Here is a 24547-nt window from a genome sequence, read left to right as displayed (position 1 = left end):
GAAAGACATGAACAACCAACTTTGACTCAAGAAGAAATAGATGACCTCAACAAACCAATCACAAGTAAAGAAATTGAATCAGTCATTCAAAAGCTTCCTAAAAAGAAAAGTCCAGGACCAGATGGCTTCACATGTGAATTCTACCAAACATTCCAGAAAGAATTAGTACCAACTCTCCTCAAACTCTTCAAAAAAATTGAAGTGGAGGGAAAGCTACCTAATTCATTCTATGAAGCCAACATCACCCTCATACCAAAACCAGGCAAAGATATTACAAAAAAAGAAAACTAAAGACCAATCTCTCTAATGAATATAGATGCAAAAATCCTCATAAAATTCTAGCAAATCATATCCAACAACACATTAAAAGAATTATACATCATGACCAAGTAGGATTCATCCCAGGTATGCAAGGATGGTTCAACATAAGAAAATCAATTAATGTAATACACCATATCAACAAATCAAAGCAGAAAAATCACATGGTCATCTCAATTGATGCAGAGAAGGCATTTGACAAGATTCAACATCCTTTCCTGTTGAAAACACTTCAAAAGATAGGAATACAAGGGAACTTCCTTAAAATGATAGAGGGAATATATGAAAAACCCACAGCTAATATCATCCTCAATGGGGAAAAATTGAAAACTTTCCCCCTAAGATCAGGAACAAGACAAGGATGTCCATTATCACCACTATTATTCAACATTGTGTTGGAGGTTCTAGCCAGAGCAATTAGGCAAGAAAAAGAAATACAAGGCATCAAAATTGGAAAGGAAGAAGTAAAACTATCACTGTTTGCAGACGATATGATACTATATGTAGAAAACCCAGAAAAATCCACAACAAAACTCCTAGAGCTAATAAATGAGTACAGCAAAGTAGCAGGTTACAAGATCAACATTCAAAAATCTGTAGCATTCCTATACACTAGTAATGAACAAGCTGAGGGGGAAATCAAGAAACAAATCCCATTTACAATTGCAACTAAAAGAATAAAATACCTAGGAATAAATTTAACTAAAGAGACAAAAAACCTATATAAAGAAAACTACAAAAAACTGTTAAAAGAAATCACAGAAGACCTAAATAGATGGAAGGGCATACCATGTTCATGGATTGGAAGACTAAATATAGTTAAGATGTCAATCCTACCTAAATTGATCTACAGATTCAATGCAATACCAATCAAAATCCCAACAACTTATTTTTCAGAATTAGAAAAACCAATAAGCAAATTTATCTGGAAGGGCAGGGTGCCCCAAATTGCTAAAAACATCTTGAGGGAAAAAAACGAAGCTGGAGGTCTCGCGCTGCCTGACTTTAAGGCATATTATGAAGCCACAGTGGTCAAAACAGCATGGTATTGGCATAAAGATAGATATATCGACCAATGGAATCGAATAGAGTGCTCAGATATAGACCCTCTCATCTATGGACATTTGATCTTTGATAAGGCAGTCAAGCCAACTCACCTGGGACAGAACAGTCTCTTCAATAAATGGTGCCTAGAGAACTGGATATCCATATACAAAAGAATGAAAGAAGACCCGTATCTCACACCCTATACAAAAGTTAACTTAAAATGGATCAAAGATCTAAACATTAGGTCTAAGATCATAAAACAGTTAGAGGAAAATGTAGGGAGATATCTTATGGATCTTACAACTGGAGGCGGTTTTATGGACCTTAAACCTAAAGCAAGAGCACTGAAGAAAGAAAGAAAGAAATGGGAGCTCCTCAAAATTAAACACTTTTGTGCATCAAAGAACTTCATCAAGAAAGTAAAAAGACAGCCTACACAATGGGAGACAATATTTGGAAACGACATATCAGATAAAGGTCTAGTATCCAGAATTTATAAAGAGATTGTCCAACTCAACAACAAAAAGACAGCCAACCCAATTACAAAATGGGAAAAAGACTTGAACAGACACCTCTCAGAAGAGGAAATACAAATGGCCAAAAAGCACATGAAGAGATGCTCAATGTCCCTGGCCATTAGAGAAATACAAATCAAAACCACAATGAGATATCATCTCACACCCACCAAAATGGCCATTATCAACAAAACAGAAAATGACAAGTGCTGGAGAGGATGTGGAGAAAGAGGCACACTTATCCACTGTTGGTGGGAATGTCAAATGGTGCAACCACTGTGGAAGGCAGTTTGGCAGTTCCTCAAAAAGCTGAATATAGAATTGCTATATGACCCAGCAATACCATTGCTAGGTATCTACTCAAAGGACTTAAGGGCAAAGACACAAACGGACATTTGCACACCAATGTTTATAGCAGCGTTATTTACAATTACAAAGAGATGAGATGGAAACAGCCAAAATGTCCATCAACAGACGAGTGGCTAAACAAACTGTGGTATATACATACGATGGAATATTATGCAGCCTTAAGACAGAATAAACTTATGAAGCATGTAATAACATGGATGGACCTAGAGAAGATTATGCTGAGTGAGTCTAGCCAAAAACTTAAGGACAAATACTGTATGGTCCCACTGATGTGAACCGATATTCGAGAATAAACTTGGAATATGTCATTGGTAACAGAGTCCAGCAGGAGTTAGAAACAGGTAAGATAATGGGTAATTGGAGCTGAAGGGATGCAGACTGTGCAACAGGACTAGATACAAAAACTCAAAAATGGACAGCACAATAATACCTAATTGTAAAGTAATCATGTTAAAACACTGAATGAAGCTGCATCTGAGCTATAGGTTTTTTTTTTTTTGTCTGTCTGTTTGTTTGTTTTTCTTTTTTTTTCTTTTTCCTTTTCTTTTTTTTTTACTATTATTATTATTTTTATTTTTTTCTCTATATTAACATTCTATATCTTTTTCTGTTGTTTTGCTAGTTCTTTTCCTAAATCGATGCAAATGTACTAAGAAATGATGATCATGCATCTATGTGATGATGTTAAGAATTACTGATTGCATATGTAGAATGGAATGATTTCTAAATGTTGTGTCAATTTCTTTTTTTTCTTTAATTAATTAAAAAAAAAATTATCTCATTTGGTGTCACCCTGTGGCCAGAAAAAGATCTTGACTGCAGCGTGCCTCTCGTTCCTCTTCCATACAGTTCTTCCACAAATAGTATTTAAGATAAACTTCTCTTGGTAATTATCAAAGCGGAAATGACAAAAATATATAAGACACTGAAAGAAAGAAGGTAAGAAGGAATATAAAAGGAAGGGCAGTTGAAAAACACACACTTTAAAAAGTGTAACACCAAGCAGATAAAAATCGTAGCTAGTTTCCCAAGGACTCAGAGAACTTAGAGGAAAAAAATAATCTCCAAGAATCCAAATTTAAAGCAGAGACACAGGGTCTAAAGAAGTACTAAGATGACAGTCAGAGGTTTTTTAAAAATTATATGGAGCACTGAGAAAATAAGTGAAAGATGAAAAAATAATTCAGAAATAAAATTTGCTTTGGAAGCAAGAAAAAAAAATAGGCATACTGAAAACATCAGGGAAAGGTCAAGCTTGAGAAAATTGAAGAAGATGAAAAGGAAAGAGTAAAGAATTTAAAAGTATCAGAGAGAAAATGATGGCTATGAAAGATAGGCAAAGGGGATCTAACAAACACATAATTGGTGACCCTGAAAAAGATAATATGGAATTTAAAAATTTTTTCAAAGGTATAATTTTAAAAAACTCTCCTAAATAATAGGGCCTAAATCTATTGCCTGAAAGGGCATATTGTATCTCAGGGGGGGAATGAAACATGAATTTATTCAGAGATATACCTTAAATTTACTGCCTTTAAAAAATGTTTTTTAATCCAGTAGACATATAGGGGGGAGATTGTTTAAATCAAGTCATCTATAAGGTACAAAAATCAGTTTGGCTTTTGACATTTCCATAACAATATTCAGCACTAGAACACAGTAGGGCAAGGTCTGCAAAGTTCTCAGAGGAAGAAAATGTAATCAAAGATTTATAGCCAAGCTATCATTTAAATATAAAGATAAGTATTTTCAATTTCCCCCAATATCACCGAACCTACTGTATACCTTAACTAAAATGCCATCTTCAAAATAAAATAGAGCAAAGAAGAACAGTAAGGAAAATTCTGAAAGGATGAGTAATGAGGAAATACAACAGTGCTGTCCAAATGGTAGCTGCTAGCCAGGTGTAGGCTTCTGTGGACAATATGAAAGACTCTGGCCGTATGTAGCTACTTCAGTCCAAATAAGAATCGGTTGAAAGTAAAAGCTCACTTCCTCAGCCACACTGTCCTCCTGTAAGGGCTCAATAACTACATGTGACTATTTTATTGGGCAGTGCAGGTTTGGAACCTTTCCATCCCTGCAGCAATCTAGAGTGAAGTTTCTCCTGAATTTCAGGCCCATATGTCCAACTGTTTGCCAGAGTGTCTTGCGGACACTTCAAACCAAACTCATGCACTTCTCCATCAATCCCTAGTCCCGAAATGACTTTCTCCTCCTCCAGCATTCCCTTCATCCCAGCTGTTCAAGTCAGAATCCTTTATATACCTGCCCTCTCTCTTCAACATCTAATCAACCACTAAGTCCTATTTCTTCTAAACTCTAAGGCTCTCTGTGCATTTGTGGCCTCCCTTCTAGCCTCCACTCTCACCAGGATGACAGTGGCGGCTCCTAATTAGTGCTGTGCATCCTCTCTTGTCTCTCACCCAATGACCTATTCTGCACACAGAAGCTCAAGGGAGGTTTCTAAAGCCCCAGTCAGATATGTCCGTCTCATGCCTAAAACTCCATGGGCTTCCCCCTGACCTTGACACAAACTTCAAAATCTTTAGTTCCCAAAGCCTTGCAGGCTCTGGCGCCTGCTGACAGCTACTGCGCCCTGGGCATGCAATGCTGCAGCTGCACCAAGAACAGCAAATATCTTCCTCCCGGGATGCTCTCCCTATGCTGCCCCTTCACCTAACCAGCTACTCCAGCACCTGCCGCAGAAAGGCGCCCACAAAGTGGGGTGGGGATGGAGGTAGTGGGGGCCTGGTGAGTTTTACGCACCAAAGCCACAATTAAACCTTTAGGGATTCCAGTCTAGAGCCCCTACCCTGGGTGGTTCCAAAAGGGTGGCTCTGAAAAAATTTAGCCGCAGTGACTGACGTTACAGGCGGGGAGGGGGAGAGCCAACAGTGGCCATCACCCTCCCCAGTCAGCCTGGGACATCCCTTCGCCCACTTACTGCTGAGTGAAAAATGGGGGAAATTGGTTAGCCTGACTGCAAGCCCTGTCCACGGGAGGGAGGCCTGTGTGCTCTCCAGCCCTGGCATCAGCCGCAGTGAGAAAGTGAATCAGGCTGGTCACAGAAGGCTGTGGAGCGAGGATAAGCTAAGGCTCCCACGGGCTGGATTCCTTCCAATCGTCATTATACATCCATCGGCTTAAGGAGTCATCTCTAAGTTTCTAGTGAAGATTTGACAGAAAGAGGAACATTCAGTTAACGCAATTGATCTCTGATTTTCTACTCAGTTGGAGGCCGATTCTTCAATTTGCCTTGGTGCTGGAATCTGAGGCCATTCCCCTGAAGACTGTAAGACTGAGCCTCTTGGGAGTTTAATGACCACAGTGTGTGTGTGTGTGTCAGCTGCATGCTCACACATGCATGTGTGTGTGCATGGTGGGTGTGGGTGGGGGTGGGTGGGAGTGGGGGTGCATGCATGCAAGTTTCTGTGAGGTGTGTTGTGCATGCATGTTTGTGTGTGTGGTTTATGAGTGTACACATGCATATTAGTGTTGTGTGCATAAGTGTTTGTGTACGTGTGTGTGTATGCCTCTGTGCTGGTGTTTCCAGTGAGTTTATGAGTATGCACATGTATATTGATGTTGTATGCATAAGTGTTTGTGTACGTGTGTGTGTGTGTGTGTGTGCATGCCTGTGTGCTGGTGCTTCCATTGATAAGGGCAGGAGCCATGGCTGTTGGTTCACGGCTCTCTCCCTGGCGCATCTGTATTCTGGGTTTATGCTAAATGAAAGGACTAATCAATCAACCAGGGGTTTTGTTCTTGCTCCAGTTACCTCTAGAGCATAAGTGAAAAATCCCAGATGTGCCTCCAGCCCCCTACTCAGGTCAACAGTGCCCTTTCCAAGACAGCACTCCACTCCCTGAACCCCAAGGGAAGAAGAAATTCAAGAAAGGAGAATGGCAAAGGAGAAAATGAGCAGATGGAAGAAACCTATCCCAGCTGCTGGCTGCAACAAACAAGGGAAACCAATCTCGGTTTGGAAATGGGAATGTTTATAAGTACTTGGCCAGGATTATAATGAAAAAAGGAAATTCATTAAATGTTGTAGAAATAACACCCATTTTTTTCCTCATATATGGAACTGTCTGAACCTCCCATTATGTGTTAGAACAGGCACCGGCTCAGTGAGAAGCAGGCTAGGACCTCTCACAGGTAGGGAGCTGGGAGGTCCAAGGCCAAAGTCTCATGATGGGCCCAGGTGTGGATAGTCCCATCCAGAAGCCAGTGTACTAGACCAGATTCCAGAACACCAGAGATCTGGAAGTCAAATGAGCAGCAGCTTTGCGACTCTGGGTGCTTGGTTCTGGCTTAAGGAGCAGGGATCATGAGAAAGCTGTGCAGAATGGTAGACCAGTAGCTCTCCTCCTCCAAGAAGACTTCCTCTCCAGGACCAGATGCCCCTTGCCAGCCTCCCACACTCCTATACTTAGCTCCACAGATGACACACCACACTTGGCCAGAACAAATGGCTTTCCTGGTTTTCCAACCACTGAGAGCTCTTTATTGGCAGGAACCACATCTCACAGGATGGACAAAATGGAATGGAAATAGAAGAGCCATTCGGATGAGCTGTTTGGGGAGGAAGAAATCACTCTGGAACAAAAAGACAGAGTTTTGCTCCTGAAAAGTAATCTGAAGGAAGCCATCAGGAGCTTGAGCAGGGGATGTGGGGGAGTCTCTCAGAGGCAACCTCCACTCCAGTAGAGGCATTCCTGTATCTCTCCATTCCCTGTGCATTCTCCTGCTCTCTAAAAACAAGAACTACATCTATCCTCTACTACCTTCTAACTCTGACTGACACATAACCCAGAATGGTAATTCCAGCCCAGCCATCCTCTGGACCAGTGGGTTCCAGCTCCCCTTTGGCACTGCTCAAGTCTCTTAACCAAACCCCTGAGAGAACTCTGATTGGTGACACAAGCCTTGGGTCCCAGCCAATAGGTGTGGTACTTTCAAGTCACATGTCCAACCCAGGCCAATCAACTGAGGTTGGAAATGAGGTAATGGAGCATGACCAAGGTGACTAGGGGATGGGCTCATTCTTACCAGGAAAGGTGCAAGTGGAGGAGGCAGTGATGGAAATTTCTAGTTCTGCTCACCAACTAGAAGTCAAACCTACAATTCATGGGCTCCAAAGTCTGTGTTCCTTCCACCTTACTTCCCCTTCATAGTATAGTTGCTCAAAGCCAACAAAACTCTGCCTGACTGAGCCTTCAATCTTGGGATTCAACCCTATGAAATTTACCCCTGCAAAAAATAGCCTAAGCCTACTTATAATTATGCCTCAGAGTCACCCCCAGGAGCTTCTCTTGTTGCTCAGATGTGGCCTCTCTCTCCAAGCCAGCTTGACAGGTGAACTCACTGCCCTCCCCCCTACATGGGACATCACTCCCAGAGGCATAAATCTCCCTGGCAACGTGGGACATGACTCCCAGGATGAGTCAGGACCCAGCATTATGGGATTGAGAAAGCCTTCTTAACCAAAAGGGGGAAGAGAGAAATTAAAGTTTCAGTGGCTGAGAAATTTCAGAGTCAACAGGTTATCCTGGAGGTCATTCTTATGCAGTATATAGATATCCCTTTTTAGTTTATGGTGTATTGGAGTGGCTAGAGGAAAGTATCTGAGACTGTTCAACTATGTTACAGAAGCCTTAATTCTTGAAGATAATTGTATAACTATACAGCTTTTACAACAGGACTATATGATTGTGAAAACCTTGTGTCTGATGCTCCTTTTATCCAGGGCATAAACAGATGAGTAAAAAAATAAGGACAAGTAAATAATGAGGCGGCTAAGGGGTAAAAAAAAATGCCTAACACAGTGAGCATAATAGAAGTGATAACTACATAAACGAATATAATAAATGAATGTTTTCAACAACTCAGCAGGAGGGAGAAGAAGTCAAATACACATGGTCCTGTGGGGAAAACGCTGGCCAGCACCCAGAGACTTGATGAGCTGAGCTGTCTGGGAGAGAGTGCTGGGAGACAGACAGGAATGTCACTGCCATGGCTCAGGAGAGAAAAGCTTTGCTAACCCTTTTACAGAAAATCAGCGCCATAGCAACCTGAGGTGGCCTGGGGCAGCACGACATGACAAAGCTCACAAGAGTCCTTGGTGATAATAATGACCCATGTCTACAGCTCTAGTTCTAAGATATCTGCCCTGGAAGCCATAATAATGTGCCACCAGTACCATGCTAGGCACTTCACAGGTATTAGCTCAATTACTCCTGGTAGCAGCTTGGAGCTAAGCACCCCATAGAAACACCTGCTTAATCTTAATCCTTTCCTGTGTGTGTAAACCCGCTGTAAATAGGACCTCTAGGTGAGGTTGCAGTTAAGGGGTGGCCCCACTCAGTAAGCGTGGGTTTTAGTCCTGTTACCCGAGGCCCTTGGAAGAGGCCAGGGAGACCCAGGAGAGGCAAGTTTCCTCTGAAACCATCAGCCAAAACATTCATGTTGTTATGCCAATGCATTGTGTGGTATTTGTTTTAGCAGCTGGAAAACTAATACCTTCCTCCCACCCATCCCATGAGGCATAGGTTGCTATTGTCCCCCTTGACAAACGGGGAAACCAAGCCTAGAATAGGTGAGTAACCTGGCTAGAATGACACAGCGGATAAAAGGCAGATGGAGACCTTAAACCACAGCTGGTCAAAACAAGGTCCAGCACACTGGAGACGCTTGCCTGGCTGTTGCTGAGCCAATGTCTCATTCTGCCTCCTCCTGAGACCCCATCATGAGGCTGAATGTTAAGCTGACAGCTGGTCAACAACGCTTTGTGGAGAAGTCAGAGCTGTCTGCCCTCTGGAGATCAGGTGAGAAGCCAGATCCCTGGCCTTGCTTAAATCCCTCACTGTCCTGGGGTCCAAGAAGTGAAGGAACCACAGCCTCTTTAAGCACTTTCTACTCTCTGGTGCCTGCCTGTCCTCCAGCGCCATTTCTTTGTTCAACAGCCCCCTTCTATCCCCATCTCAGAGCAAAAGCTGCCCCTTCCCCTAGAGAACCAGACAGCTGCCCGTTACTTACCCACTTTAGGAGAAGACTGTGTCGGAGGCTGGCTTTTACTGCTGGTAGGAAACTGCCTCCACCACACTAAAATAAACTCCCTGACAACTCCCACTGGGTTTTCCCATGTGAGACGCAGGATGGACAATGCTTTCCCTTTGCAGATCATGCAGCAAAAGGGTTCAGAGAAGAAAGGCAGGGCAGCTGCAGACACACTATGCACACTGATTTCCTCCTGCATTACTTCATTTAAATGTCTAGATGGTGAGTTTTCCAAGTCAGAGAGGGAAATGTTAATTTATTGGAAATTAGGAAAACACAATAAAAGCAAAAAGAAAAACATTCAAATGATCCACAATCCCAATTCTTAAAGATAACTATCACTTATATAGCAAAAAAAAAGACTTAAATTGCATGTATGCATATACACAGGTAAAAATTGGTCCTGTTTGTTTCCTGCTTTTTCCACTTACAATGCTGTAAAACAATTTCTGTTTTGAGCCAAAGACAGTTATTTACTCTCCACTTTCTACTTTCCCATTCTCCCTTTAGTAATAGAACCCAGCAAATTTATTCTGATTATCCATTATATATATATATAGAATATATAGAATATCTATATATATATAGAATGGGCAGGCACTGGGAATCGAACCCTGGTCTCTGGCATGGCAGGCAAAAATTCTACCACTGAGCCACCATCACACCACCCCATAATGCTTTTTTTTTTTAATGACACTTCCCAACCCCCCTTGCAGCTAAAGGTAATCATGTGAGCAAGTCCTAACCATGGAAGTGATGCATTTGCTACTTTCAGATGTTGCACTGAAAGGAAGTAGCAAGCCTTCCATTGCCCTCTTTGCTACTTCCAGCTAACAAGAATACAGATGAAGTATGGACTGTCTTAGACCATGGATGGCAGTGTAAAAGGATAGAAGGGGGCTGGGCACCTGAGTAACCTCATGGAGCAGAACCCCTGTAAGCCCTGGACTAACCCATTCCAGGCTGCTGCATGAAGGGAAAAGAAACTCTCATCTTATTTCATTCATTTTTATTGGGGTCTTCTTTATAGCAGCTGACTCTATATCCTAATACATATGTCTAGCTCTTCCTCTACAATAAAGTTTGAATGACTGGATGTCTTTCCAGCATTTAAATGTTCAAAATAAAAAATTATTGAATTTAACTAATTATAAATTTGGGATCATTTGTTTCCTTCAAAATTTTTCCATAATAAATACCACTACAATGAATATCCTTGCACATAAACCTTTGGGTATATTATTGGTTATTTCTTAGGATACACTTATAGAAGTAGAATTGCTAGCTCAAATAATGTGAAGCTTTGAAATTTTTTCATTTGTTTCAAGAATATTATGTATTCATTGTAGGAAAGTAGCTGACTTGAATTTCCACCTGAACTTCCTCCTGTACAAATTTTCATTTGGATAGGTTTGCAGTTTGCCTCACATTTATTTCTATTTTTATTTTATTACCTCCCTACCTGATATGTTTATGAAATTGTATAATTAGTCATGCAAGCTTAGTATTCATATTTCCTGTGTTTGATGTTCATGTAACCTTGGGCAAGTTACTTGACTTCTCTGTAGTTCAGCCTCCTCATTTTTAATATAGGAATGTTTAAGTTTACTGGCCATTGAAGCAAATACCATGCAATGGGTTCACTTAAACAACGGGAATTTATTGGCTCACAGTTTCGAGGCCAGGAAAAGTCTAATATCAAGGCATCAGCAACGTAATGCTTTCTCCCAGGAGACGGTGGCTTTCTGGGGCTGGCTGCTGGTAATCCTTGGTCCTTAGCTCTTCTGAAATATGGCAATGCATATGGTGGCCTCTCCTGGTTTCTCCTTTCTCTTCTGGGTTCCTTTGACTTTCAGCTTCTAGCTACTCTGTGTGGCATCTCTCCTTCTCTGTCTCTCTCTCTCTCTCTTTCTCTGTCTCTCTCTGTCTGTCTGTCTCTCTCTCTCTGTCTCTCTCTCTCTCTCTCTGTCTCTCTCTCTCTCTCTCTCTCTCTCTCTCTCTCACACACACACACACACACACCTTCCCTCTAAGACCTAGGGCAATAGGATTAAGACCCATGCTGATTTAATGGGGCCACCTCTTAACTGAAGTAACCTCATCAAAAGGTCCTATTTATAAGGGTTCATACCCACAGAAATGGATTAAGACTAAGAAAATATTTCTCTGGGGTACCTAGCTCTAAGCTGCTATTGAATTCTAAAAGTACCTACCTCCTGAAGATGTTGTAAGAATTAAATGGGTAAAGTATTTAGCACCTGCACTAACGTAAAGAAGAGTTCAGTAGATATTACCTACTGTTATCTTTATTATTCCAAGAATTGCCTATGACATTTGCATTCTGTTCAAAAAATGTATTTAGATTTAACGCTAGGTTTAAACCATTTCAACTCTTACTTCCCACTATGGTTTCTTTATGGTTGAAATTTAAAAGTCTTCCCTGGCAGTGACTACAGGATGGTTCATTTTCTTATTTATGTAGGAAGACTTGCTAACTATAGATTCAAGTCTTTCATTAGTTCATTCAAGTTTTCTACAACTTCACCTTTAGATACCACAGCAGCTGTTGCTGCTTTACTAGCCTTGGCTCTTGTTGAAGAACAGTGTACTATGTTGTGCATCTCCCTTGTACCTCCTTTATATTCATTGTTCTCCTGATCACGTTCAGCTCCTTGTGTTCTGGGAAAGCTTCTCAGTCATCAAGTCTCATTGATTCCTTCTCCTAAACATTTCTTAAATCTCTCTTCTTTACATTCCCAACCAAACCCACCCTAACAGGTCTTCTTGCTTCTACATCTGTATCCCTATAATTCATTCTCTAAAGAACAGGGGAAAAAAGACATCCTTTTAAAGTCTTTTTGTATGTTTGTTTGTTTTTGCACAGGCAGTTACCAGGAATTGAACCCTAGTCTCCAGCATGGCAGGCAAGACATCTGCCACTGAGCCACCATTGCATTGCCCAAGACATCTCTTTTAAAATGTAAATTGGGTCACTCTTCTCTCATGTTGTAACATCCTCAGTGGCTTCCAGTTGCACTTAGAATAAAATTTAATCCAATAATCTGTTTCATGAGAATCTAACTTGGCCCTGTGTGCCCTAAAAGCCATCCACAAGCCTTTCCCATCAGGGCCTATTGGAGCTAACAGCACTCTAGATGAATCCATAGCTTGAGGTGATAGAGAACCTCTAGGAAAATGGAGCTTCTCTTATGGACTACGCCTCAGGCACAGGACATGGAGTAGAGGCGATAAAATGCAGAAAGTGAGAACACAATGTGGAGGGGCAATTGGTCACAGCTCTGAAGAGCCAACAGGTTCTAGGCTTTAAACACCTTCCTAAATCAGGCAGGAAGGTAATGAAGAGCATATTTATTGAGCACCCACCATGGGTAAACATTTTTCTAGGCTCTTTATATTTATTCTTAATTTAATCTTCACATCTTTACTAATTATTCCCATTTTCAGAAAAAGAACAGATGCTCTGAGAAGGTAAATGACTTGCCCAAGGTTCTGTGGCTAATAAGAAATGTGGGGACAACAATAAAATTCAGGTCTCCATGATCAGAGTTTGTGCTCTTTTCCTATATTTTGTGGACTCCCTAAACTGTGAGTGTCAACATGGCAACTGGAGTCAGAGACATGCAAGCAAAGGCCTTTAATAGGTCCTAAAGATAGGGATGAAATCCTTGCTCTGCTCCAGGTACCTGCAGCCCTACATTAGTCAGACTAGGCTAAATTTGGCCAAAGTAATAAATAGAGCCCAAAATGTATAATGTCTTATGTAGCAGTCCAAGAAGGTATTCCTGGTTGGTGGACAGCTTTCTTCTATGTGCTCTCTCTTATTGATTCACCATCCTTGTCATCATATGCAGCCACCTTGCAGAAGGGGCCCCACCCCCACATCATCCTTTGAAATGCAGATGATCCACTGAACATCTTCAATATGGTAGAACCAAGAAATGAAAGCAGCCTGGGTTCCTGAGCCACCATGGAAGATTACCCATATAATGCCCAGTTGTACTGCGTTGTAAGCAAGAAACAAGTCTTTAATTGTTGAAAAGCCACTGAGATGTTGGAGTTGTTTGTTACACCAACTAGCATTAATTATATTAACTCACACAAGTTATATTATTAAATGTAATACACCAAGAGTGAAGGTTCATATTCAAATCTCTCTCTTGTCAAGTTCAGGGTTTCTTTCCCAACAGCACCCTGCCCCTGGTAGCCTGCAGCTAGTCCTGGTTCAGGCTCTAGCTCTCTGTGGAACTCAGAGAAAGTCACTTTTCCCATCTTCAGAATAAGTGCTTTGTCCTGGATGGTGGCATGGGATATTCGGACACCTGCGACCCAAATGTGTCATCCCATAGAGACCCCCAATGGAGCCAAAACACCACTGGGCTCATTAATAAGTAGGTCATTGTAAGAGGAGGGTCAAAACTTTTTTCCAAAATAGTCATCCCAGCTGATTATATAATCATCTACATTTAGAATGCCTTTATAGTTACCATGGCAACTATGATATGTGTGAGTTCAAACTTTGTTCTAAATCTGCTGATGCGGATGAAGAAATGGCTCCTTGGGTAGACCCTGTCTCCAAATTCTGGAATGGTTCTGTTCCCTCCTCTGTAGGAGCTCAACGTGGCTCCTGAACTTAAGAAGCCAAAGCTAGGAAGGGAAGAGATTTCCTTGAAGAAGTAACCCATAGCTGAGCTGAATTTTGAAAGACGAATTAAGGTTTTCTGGGCACAGAAGAGAGGGAGGCAATTCTAATGCAATGTAGAGCATGTACAAAGGCCTAAATGTGTGAAATACCTTGCTGTGTCCAGGAAACAAGCAGATGGGCATTTCTAAGGCTAAAGTATGGGGAGGGGACAACGGCAGATAAAGAGGATGGGAAGGTAACGTGAATGTAGATCATAAAAGAATTTGTATGCCAAACTCAGGAATTCAGACTTGACTCTGTAGAGCCAAATGGGTTGCAGGATAGAGTAGGGGCCTGGCCCTTTGGGGAGACTTGCTAAAGGTAGAAGCTCAGCTTTCTCCCCAACCCCCCACTCCTGCCCCAGATCTATTGGGTTGGCATCTTCCAGCCTGAGGGACCCAAACATCCATGTTTTTTAAAGCTTTTAGAGGAATATCTGATGTCCCACATTCAGGGGCCCTGGGAAGCCACTGATGGACTAGAATCAGGGGTTATATGAATAAATATGCATTTCAGGAAGAACAGTCTGGCTACAGAAAGAAGGGTATATCACTAGAGTAAAAACTGGAAGTTGGAGACTTCTGGGGAAGATGGCAGAGTAGGAACGCTAGCTCAGTTCCTCCATCAGATCACTCTTAAACAGGCAGAACTGTCTGAAACAATTATTTTGAAACTCCAGAGGCCAGAAGAACACTCTACAGCAGCCAGGGAAGTGAGGAAATAAAAGTCAGATAAATCACAGTAAAGAACTGTAAATAGTGACTCCCGTGTTGTACAGCTATGATGCCCATCCCCTTCTCCCACGGCAGGCCACCACTGGGTCCAGTCCCTGACGAGTGGCTGATGACAGAAAGGGTCATAAAAACTCTCTTCTACAAGAACAGGGAGGGCATGGCTGATCACTAATCATGGCTTTTGATTAGCGAATTTGGGTTGCTGGGTCCAAGCTCTAAGACTAGCTATTATTACAACCTGCCCTGGACAAAGGTAGTGACAGTCATTGTTTCAGCCCTCCCTGGACAGGGAAGGGGGGTGGGGATTTTAAGACACAGCACTTCCTCAGGCTGCTGGGGACAGTTAGCTGAAGGGCTGCATTTGCAGGTAGGTCAGGAGAGCTCAGCTTTGGGGATCCCTGGGAGAAGCTTTTGGCACCGAGTCTGATCCCTTCACAGGGCACTGTGGAGCCAGTCTGCACCCCTTAGTGGGTCCCTGGCTCTGTTTTGGCTGGGAAATATCAACTTGGGATAGTCCTCCTCAGGTGACACCCCCCCCCCCCAGAATCTGCCCTCCAGGCAAAAGCAGCATGTGGCAATGGAAAGGGTGTGAAATAGTATAAAGGCAGATAGCCTGGAACCAAGGCCTGCCAGTTTCAAATACCCGGGAGAGGGAAAACAGAGGGGATAATCAAACTCCTGTAACTAACAAGCAAACACCCAAGACAACACAGAGGCCAAGAAATACAAGGAAAAAACCTGCACACCGCATTGCCTGGAGCAGGCCTTTCTGAGAGGAGGGGATGTAGCTCAAGAAAATCTCCGTCTTATCCCCACCGTGTTACAAGACAAAGAAACAGACATCCCAGGGAGTAAATCCCAGAGTCAACATTTTGAAATATTAAAATATATAGTGTATAACAAAATAGAATGGGACAAATAAAGAAACAGGAAATGATGGCCTAGTCAAGGAAACAGGGTAAAAATACAGAAAACGCCAACAAAGAAGACGAGAATATGGACATACTGAGCAAAGTCTTTGAAAAAATGATCTTAAAAATGCTCAAGGAGAGCCTTTGGGGTTGGCTTGGTGGCGCAGGTCAGCAGGGGTCATCCTGAGCTGCATGGGACTGCGGGGCGGGTGTCACCAGCTCTCTGGAGTACAGGAAGCCCATGCCGGTGCAAGGTGTCACCACTGGGCACTGCGCCCTGCCGCCAGGCTACTCAACAATGATGCTCCCACGGGGGCTTCTCCTGAAGAGGGTGTGGCAGCAGCGAGGTCACAGGAAACTGTGAAAACTGGAGTAGTATAAGGAGGAGGACAAGGCCAAGATCCAGGAGCATGGGCCTGAGCGCTGGTTCTCCACGTGGGAGAAGCAGTGCCTGGCCAAGGCCGAGGAGGACAATCAGCTGTCCCTTGAGCTGCAGGAGGAGGCGGCGTCCACCCTGCAGCCCGAGCATAAGCAGCAGGAGCTGGGGCGCCTGTTTCCACACTCTGCAAAGAACAAGTGTGTCGGCAGCCAGGACTTTTTCTCTGAGTCCCCTTCCAAAATGTGGCCAACACCATCACCAGTCTCTATAAAGAAAGCATGGATACCCATCAGCAAAAAAAAAAAAAAAAAAAAGTTTTTTTGTTGTGAAATAGCGCATAGATACAAAAAAGCAATAAATTTCAAAGTGCATTTTATCAGCTAGTTTTAGCACAAATTTCAAAGTTTGGTATGGGTTACAGTTCTACCAGTTTAGGTGTTTCCTTCTAGCTGCTCTAAGACACTTTTGACTAAGAAATGTCAATCTCCCTGACAATGTGGGACATGACTCCCTGGCACAGTGGGATCAACAATGCTTTCCAGAACAAAAGATGGAAAAGAAACATAACAAAATAAGGTATCAGTGGCTAAGAGAGTTCAGATGGAGTCGAGAGACTACTCTGGAGGCTACTCTTATGCAAATTTAAGCTAGATATTGCTAATTACCATGGTTTGTCAAACCTCAACCAACATCATTCCTGTTAATCCTAAAGAACACCTTAGGGCATTTTCTGAGATGCTACAAAAGCATCACACATTAAGTTCACTTTTCAGAAACCTAAAACCTTCAATTGGTTCCAAGGCCAGATAAGTCCTGAAACACAGAGGTGCCAGTCTCTTCAAGAATATCAATCACTTCCATCCCCCATCCCATATTCTCCTTTTCAACATAAAAACTTAGAATGGGCATAGCCCAAATATCCCTAAAGATTGGGAGAAGGATCAAAGGAGGAGTAGGAGTTACAACAGAGAAGTTAGGATTTCACAAATGAGTATGACTGCAGAGTCATTATACTGATATTTCTTTTAGTCTCCAGTGTCTCAGAACAGTTAGAAGAAAAAAATGTGAAATTGTGGAACTATAACCCATACCAAACTTTAAAATCTGTTCTATAATTACTTGTTATAATGTGCTTAGAAATTTATTGCTTTTTTGTATATATGTTATATTTCACAATGTAAAAATGTTAAAATGCAAAATATAAAAAAAATCACTATAATAATTCAGTAGTCCTACTCATTTGTTAAATTCTATCTTCTCTGATACAGCTCTTCCTTCTCCTTTGATCCTTCTCCCACTCTTTAGAGATATTTGGGCAATGATCATTCTAAGTTCTTCATGTTGAAAAGGAGTGACAACATTATAGGGTAGGGGGATGCAATGGGGGATGCTCTTGGAGAGGCTGGGTAACTCTGGGTTTCAGGGCTTCTCTGGCCTGGGAACCATCTGGAGGTTATAAGTTTCTGAAAAATAAACTTAGAGTGTGAAGCTTTTATAGAGTCTCAGAGCCCTGGGTGTTCCTTAGGCCTTACAGGAATACTGTTGGTTGGGGCTTGGCGTATCATGGCAATTAGCAATATCTAGCCCATATCAAAGTTTGGATATTGGAATTCAGATTGGCCATCAGTGACACTATAAGGATGTGTTCACTCAGGTTAAAAAACACAGAAGAACTATGCAGAGAGAAGATTTGATCACCTTCCTGCGTGGAAAAGTTCCTCCACCTCAAAACTTCAGAGCTCCCCAAAGCTGACTGTAGTATCCCCCACCAAGCTGCTTCACTGAAAACCAGCTCCTCTGTAGAGATTGGAAATGTTTTGATAGAACTTTAGCTAAGAACTTAGATGAGCAATTTTTGCACTCATAGCTAGCACATCCTAAATATTAAGAAAGTTTTTAAGAAAGTTAGTTTGAGCTTATTAGGGCTACACTTAAAATCCTTTTGCAACATTGATTAGAATTTATGCTTTGCATTTATATATTGTACATGTTTTCTTATTCATTTCTGAGTTAAAGAGGGAAAAACTTGCTCAAGGAAATGAAGGAAAATACAGGGAAAGAACTATAGGATATCAGGAAAACAATCAATGAACAGTATAAGAATCTGTTCTAGTTTGAAAGTTGCCAGAATGTGATTTGCCAGAAACAGAACAGCTTTTAAAAAGAGGAATTTAAGTTGCAAGTTTACAGTTCTAAAGCTGTGAAAATGTCCAAATCAATCCACCAAAAAGAGGCTACCTTCACTCAAGAAAGGCCAATGAAGTTTGGGGTTTCTCTCTCAGCTTGAAGGGCACATGGCAAAATCCACTGGCTTTCTCTTCTGGCTTCTTTTTTCATGAAGTTCCCCCGGGAGCATTTTCCTTCTTCATCTCCAAAGGTCTCTGGCTGTATGTGCTCTAAAGCTTTTTTTTCCAAAATGGTTCCCTCTTAAAGGGCTCCAGTAAGCAACCCTACCTTGAATGGGTGGAGACACAGCTCCATGGAAACCATCTAATCAAAAGTTACCACCCACAATTGGATGGGTCACATCTCCACAAAAACAATCCAAAAGATTCCAACCAGCAATTTGAATGAGAATTAAAGAGCATGGCTTTTCTGGGGCACATAATAGCTTCAAACTGGCACAGAGTCTAAGTAAAGAGATAGGATGTTTACAAAGGAACCAAACAGAACTACTGGAGCTGAAGTCTGCAATACCTGGAATGAAAAATACCCAGGAGGGTTTCAAGAGCAGGTTGCAGCTGGCAGAGGAAAGAATCAGTAACAAGAAGACAAGACACTTGAAATGAGTCAGGTTGAGGAGCAGATAGAAAAAAGAAACAATAAAAGCAAATATAGCCCCTGACAGCTATGGGACACCTTCAAGAACACCAATATATGCAGAGTCCCAGAGCGAGAAGTAAGAGAAAAAGGGAAGAAAGAATAGTCAAAGAGATAATGACAGAGAACTTCCAAAATTAGCAAAAGACATGAGTAGGCACATCCAAGAAGCTCAGAGAACATCAAACGGATAAGCAATGAAGAAAAATCCACCCCATTATATATTGATCACACTATCAAATTCAAAAGACAAGGAGAAAGTTCCAAAACTGTAAGAGAAAAGCAATGTGTTCCATACAAGAGAGTCCCAATAAGATTGTGTACCAATTTTGTATCAGAAACCATGGAGGCAAGAAGGCAGAAGGTTGAAATACTTAACATGCTGAAGGAAAATAACTGCCACCCAACAAGTTTATGTCCAATGAAACTGTCTTTTCAAAATAAGGGAGAAAAAAAAATAAGGGAGAGATTAAGACATTCCCAGATGAACAAAAGCCCAGGAAGTACATCACCACTAGACCTGCTCTACAAGTGATGCTACAAGAATTTCTTCAGACTGAAACAAAAGGACATGAGACAGTGGTTTAAAGCAGCATAACAAAATAAAAACCTGTGGTAAAGGCAACAATTAGGGTAATTATGAATGCCAGTATTTTTGTATTGTATTGTTTGGCATATAACCCCACTTCTTATTTATAATTATACTTCCTACAGGTGCTAAAACACAAATGCATAAAAAGTAATGATAGATTTAGGTTTTTGTACATACAATGTACAATGATATAAGCTGTAAAAAACATACATATACAGAAATGGTGGGGGACAAAAGGGTATAGGAAAAGTATATGTGTATACTATTGAAGTTAAGTTGATATCAAACCAAATATAACTATTGTATATTTAGGATGTTAAATTTTAATCCTATAGTATCCATAAGGAAAAGAGATGTAAAATATATCCAGATGGAAAAAAATAAGGTTTTAACATGGTATAACACAAGAAAGCAAATAAATATACAAGTAGGCTTTAACAGAAATTAGAGGCAAGCAAATGTATAAGAATTACAAAGGCTAAATAGGAAAATAGTAGAAGAAAGACCTGGATCTTCAGTATGACTTTAAATGTAAATGGATTAAACTCTCCAATTAAAAGGCAAAAATTGGTAGAATGGATAAAAAAAAAAGCATGAACCAACTATATGCTGTCTGCAAGTGAATTATCTTAAAGTCAATGATACAAGTAGATTGATGGTAAAAGGATAGAAAAATACATACCATGCAAGTAGTAACCAAAAGAGAACTGTGCTGACTATACCAATATTAGATAAAATAGACTTTAAGTCAAAAAAGGTTACAGGAGACAAGGAGGGTTATTAATGATAAAGAGGACAATTCAACAGGAAGATGTAACAGTTATAAATATATATGTACCTAACAGCAGAGTCCCAACATATATGAAGCCAATACTGATAGATTTGAAGAGAGAAATTGATGGTTCTATATTAATAATAAGAGACTTTAACATAACACTGTCAATAATGGATTGAACATCTAGTCAGAAGATCAACAGGACTTGAATGATATACTTAACCAGCTAGACCAAGCAGACATATATAGAACATGAGCCCTGTGAAAACAGAATACACATTCTTCTTGAGTGTGCACGGCTCATTCTCCAAGATAGATCATATGTTGGGTCACAAAAGGAATCTCAATAAATTAAAAAATATTGAAATCATACAATGTATATCCTCCAACCACAAAGGAACGAAGCTAGAAATCAATAACAGAGGAAGAAAGGGAAAATTCGCAAATTTGGAGAAATTAAAAAATTGCTCTTAGGGCGGGCCGCGGTGGCTCAGCGGGCAAAGTGCTTGCCTGCCATGCCGGAGGACCTCGGTTCGATTCCCGGCCCCAGCCCATGTAAAAAACAAGCAAAAACAAACAAAATACAATAAAAACAAGAAAATGTTTAAAGATGTTTCCCTTTCTTCCTTCCTTCCATCCTTCCTTCCTTCTCTCTGTCTTTAAAAAAAAAAAAAAAAAAAAAAAAAATTGCTCTTAAACAACCAAAAGGTTAAAGAGGAAATCAGAAGCAAAAGTAGGAAAGATCGTTAGGTGAATGAAAATGAAAAATCAACATACCCAAACTTAGGGAATGCAGTGAAGGCTGGGCTGGAGGGAAATTCATACCTCTAAATACTTTCATTAAAAAAGAAGAAGATTTCAAATCAGGGACCTAACCTCAAAATGGGAAGACCTAGAAAAAGAAGAGCAAATATCCCAAAGAAGCAAAGGGAGAAAATAACAAAAATTAGAGCAGAGATAAATGAAATAGAATAAAAAACCAAAAATTGGTTCTTTGATAAGATTAACAAAATTAATAAACCTTTAGCTAGACTGACAAAGAAAAAAAGAGAGAGGTTACAAATAATGAATATCAGAAATGGAAATGGGAGACATTGCTATTGACCCTGCTGAAATAAAAAGAACTATAATTGGATGCTATTAACAACTCTATGTCAATAAATTAGATAACCTAGATGAAATGGACAAATTCTTAGAAACACACAAACTACCTACATTAACTCAAGAAGAAATAGATCTCAACAAATCAATTACTAGTAAAGAGAATCAGTCATCAAAAACCTCTCAACAAAGAAAAGCGTAGGACCAAATGGCTATCAGGAGAATTCTACCAAACAGTTCAAGAAGAATTAACTCAACTATGCACAAATTCTTCCAAAAAATTGAAGAGGAGAGAACATGACCTAACTCATTCTACAAGGCCAACATCACTCTCATATCAAAGCCAGATAAAGATACCACCAAAAAAGAAAACTACAACCCAATCTCTCTTATGAATATAGATGCAAAAATCCTCAAGACAGTACTAGGAAACCGAATGCAACAGCATATTAAAAGAATTATATGTCATGATTGAGTGGGATTTATCCTTGCTATGCAAGGTTGGTTTAACATAAGAAAATTAATTAACATAATATACCACATTAACAGAGTGAAGGGGAAAAAAACACATGATCATCTCAATCAATACAGAAAAGGCATTTGACAAAATACAATACCCTTTCTTGATAAAAATACTTAGAACCTTGAAATAGAAGAAAACTTCCTCAACATGATAAAGGACATATATGAAAAGCTCACACCTAACATCCTACTTAATGGTAAAAGACTGAAAGCTTTCCCTTTCAGGGAAAGGGAAAAACAAATCAGGAGCAAAACAGGGTTGCCCACAGTTATTCAACATTGTACTGAAAGCTATGCCAAAGCAATTAGGTAAGAAAAAGAAATAAAAGACATCCAAACTGGGAAGGAAGAAGTAAAACTTGCCCCATTTTCAGATGATATGATACAGAAAATCCTGAAAAATCCACAACAAAACTCCTAGAGCTAATAAAATGAACTCAGCAAAGTGGCAGGGTACAAGACCAACAAACAAAAATCAGTAGTATTTCTATTCACAAACAATGAGCAATCAGAACAAGAAATCCAGAAAAAAAAATTCATTCATAATAGCAAATCAAAGAATCAAATATCTAGGAATAAATTTAACCAAGGAGGTAAAGGACTTGTACACGGAAAACTACAAAACAATGCTAGAAGAAATTAAAGAAGACCTAAATAAATGGAAAGATATCCTGTGTTCAGGATTGAATGACTAAATATCATTAAGAGGCCAATAATACCCAAAGCAATTTACAAATTCAGTGTAATCCCAAACAAATTCCAACAATAAGGGTAAGAGGCCCCAAAAAGCTAATACCATCTTAAGAAAAAAAGAACAAATTTGGAGGACTCACACTTCCCAATGTTAAAACTTAAACTTATTACAAAAGCCACAGTAATCAAAACAGCATAGAACAACACAAGGACAGACATACAAACCAATGGAATTGAACTGAGAGCTCAGAATTCAACTCTCACATTTATAACCACCTGATTTTTGACAAGGTGGAAAAGACTACTCAATTGTAGAAGAATAAATCGTGCTGGGAAAACTGGATCTCCATGTGCAAAAAAAAAAAAAAAAAAAAAAAGGAGGAGGACCCCTACCTCACACCATATACAAAAATCAACTCAAAATGGATCAAAGACCTTTATATAAGAGCTAGAACTATTAAACTCCTAGAAGAAAATGTGTGGACACATCTACATGACCTTGTGTTAGGCAATGGTCTCTTAGGCTTTACACCCAAAGCACAAACAACAGCAAACATATGTAAATGGGACCTCATCAAAATTTAAAACTTTTGTAACTCAAAAGACTTTATAATAGAAGTAAAATAACAACCTATGCAATGGGAGAAAATATTTGGAGACCACATTTCCAATAAAGTATTACTATCCAGTATATATAAAGAAATCCTTAAACCTAACAACAAAAAGATAAACAAAATGGACAAAAGAACTTGAACAGACATCTCTCCAGAGAAGATACAGAAATGGAGAGGAAACACATGAAAAGATGCTCAACATCAAGGAAAGGCAAATCAGAACCAAAATGAAATACTTATTAGAATGACTACTATTAAAAAAAATTTTTTTTAATAAAAAGTTTTGGAGAGGATGTGAAGAAATAGGAACACTCATTCATTTGTGGTGGCAATGTAAAATGATGGAATCACTGTGAAGACAGTTTGTTGGCTCCTCAGAAAACTCAATATAGAACTACTATATGACCTGGCAATCCCATTACTAGGTATATACCCAAGAAAATCTAAAGCACAGACTTGAACATATATCTGCACATCAGTGTCCATAGCAGCATTATTCACAATTTCAAAAAGAAGAGAGTAACCCAAGTGTACCTCAACCAATGAATGGATAAATAAAATGGGGAATATACATACAATGGAATATTATTTGGCCGTAAAAAGAAAAATCCTGATACATGAGACAACATTTATGAATCTTGAAGACATTATTGAATGAAATAAGTCAGACATAAAAGTACAAATATTGTATGATCTCATTGATTTGAACCATTAGAATAAGCAAACTCAGAGAGTCAGAATCTAGAATATGGGTTACTTCAGGATGGGGTGCGGATGGGGAATGGGAAGTCAAGGCTTAAAATGTGCAGGTTTCCTTTTTGAAATGATAGAAATATTTTGGTAATGGTGGTCAAGGTAGCACAACATTTTGAATACAATTAATAGCAACTGAGATATATATAGGGAAAATATTAGAATTGTATATGTCGTTACAATAAAATATATTTTTTTAATCCATGGATCTACACTACACAGTGAACCCCAAGTTAAACCATGGATTTTAATTAATAGTACTGCTATAGAAAGGTGCTAACATTAAGATCCCTGGCCTAAAGTGGCAAGGGGAGGAAGGTGCTCCCAGCACCCAAACTGGGTGAGACTCAACCAACCAACAGGTCTAGGAAATAAACACCCAGCTGCTCTCCTTCCCTTCCCCTGGTCTCCTGCCTGTTGGCCGAGCCCAACGGGAAGGCAGAGGACTGGGGGATCAGTCTCCAGGGCACAGGGATGGGGGGCATGTAGAGTGTGCATCTGGAGGGGCAACCTGAAGACGTCCAGCCTGCCTGCAGAGCCCCTGGCCCACCTCATCATTAAGACTGTGTGATTCTTTAAAGCCTGGCTGTCCTGGTGGACTTTGAACTCTGTGAGGGCTGGGATTGGGTTACCAGTTTAT

At 40.3% G+C, this 24547-nt stretch overlaps 1 pseudogene; it reads left to right on the top strand.

The window, feature by feature from the left end:
* The first annotated feature begins 15899 nt into the window (after positions 1-15899).
* Positions 15900-17869, top strand: LOC143680061 (HUWE1-associated protein modifying stress responses pseudogene; annotated as a pseudogene).
* The last annotated feature ends 6678 nt before the right edge of the window (positions 17870-24547 follow it).

The sequence above is a fragment of the Tamandua tetradactyla genome, chromosome 1 (genome assembly GCF_023851605.1).
Source record: "Tamandua tetradactyla isolate mTamTet1 chromosome 1, mTamTet1.pri, whole genome shotgun sequence".
NCBI lineage: Eukaryota > Metazoa > Chordata > Mammalia > Pilosa > Myrmecophagidae > Tamandua > Tamandua tetradactyla.
Note: the sequence above shows the minus strand (reverse complement) of the source record. Positions and strands in the feature narration are given on the sequence as shown.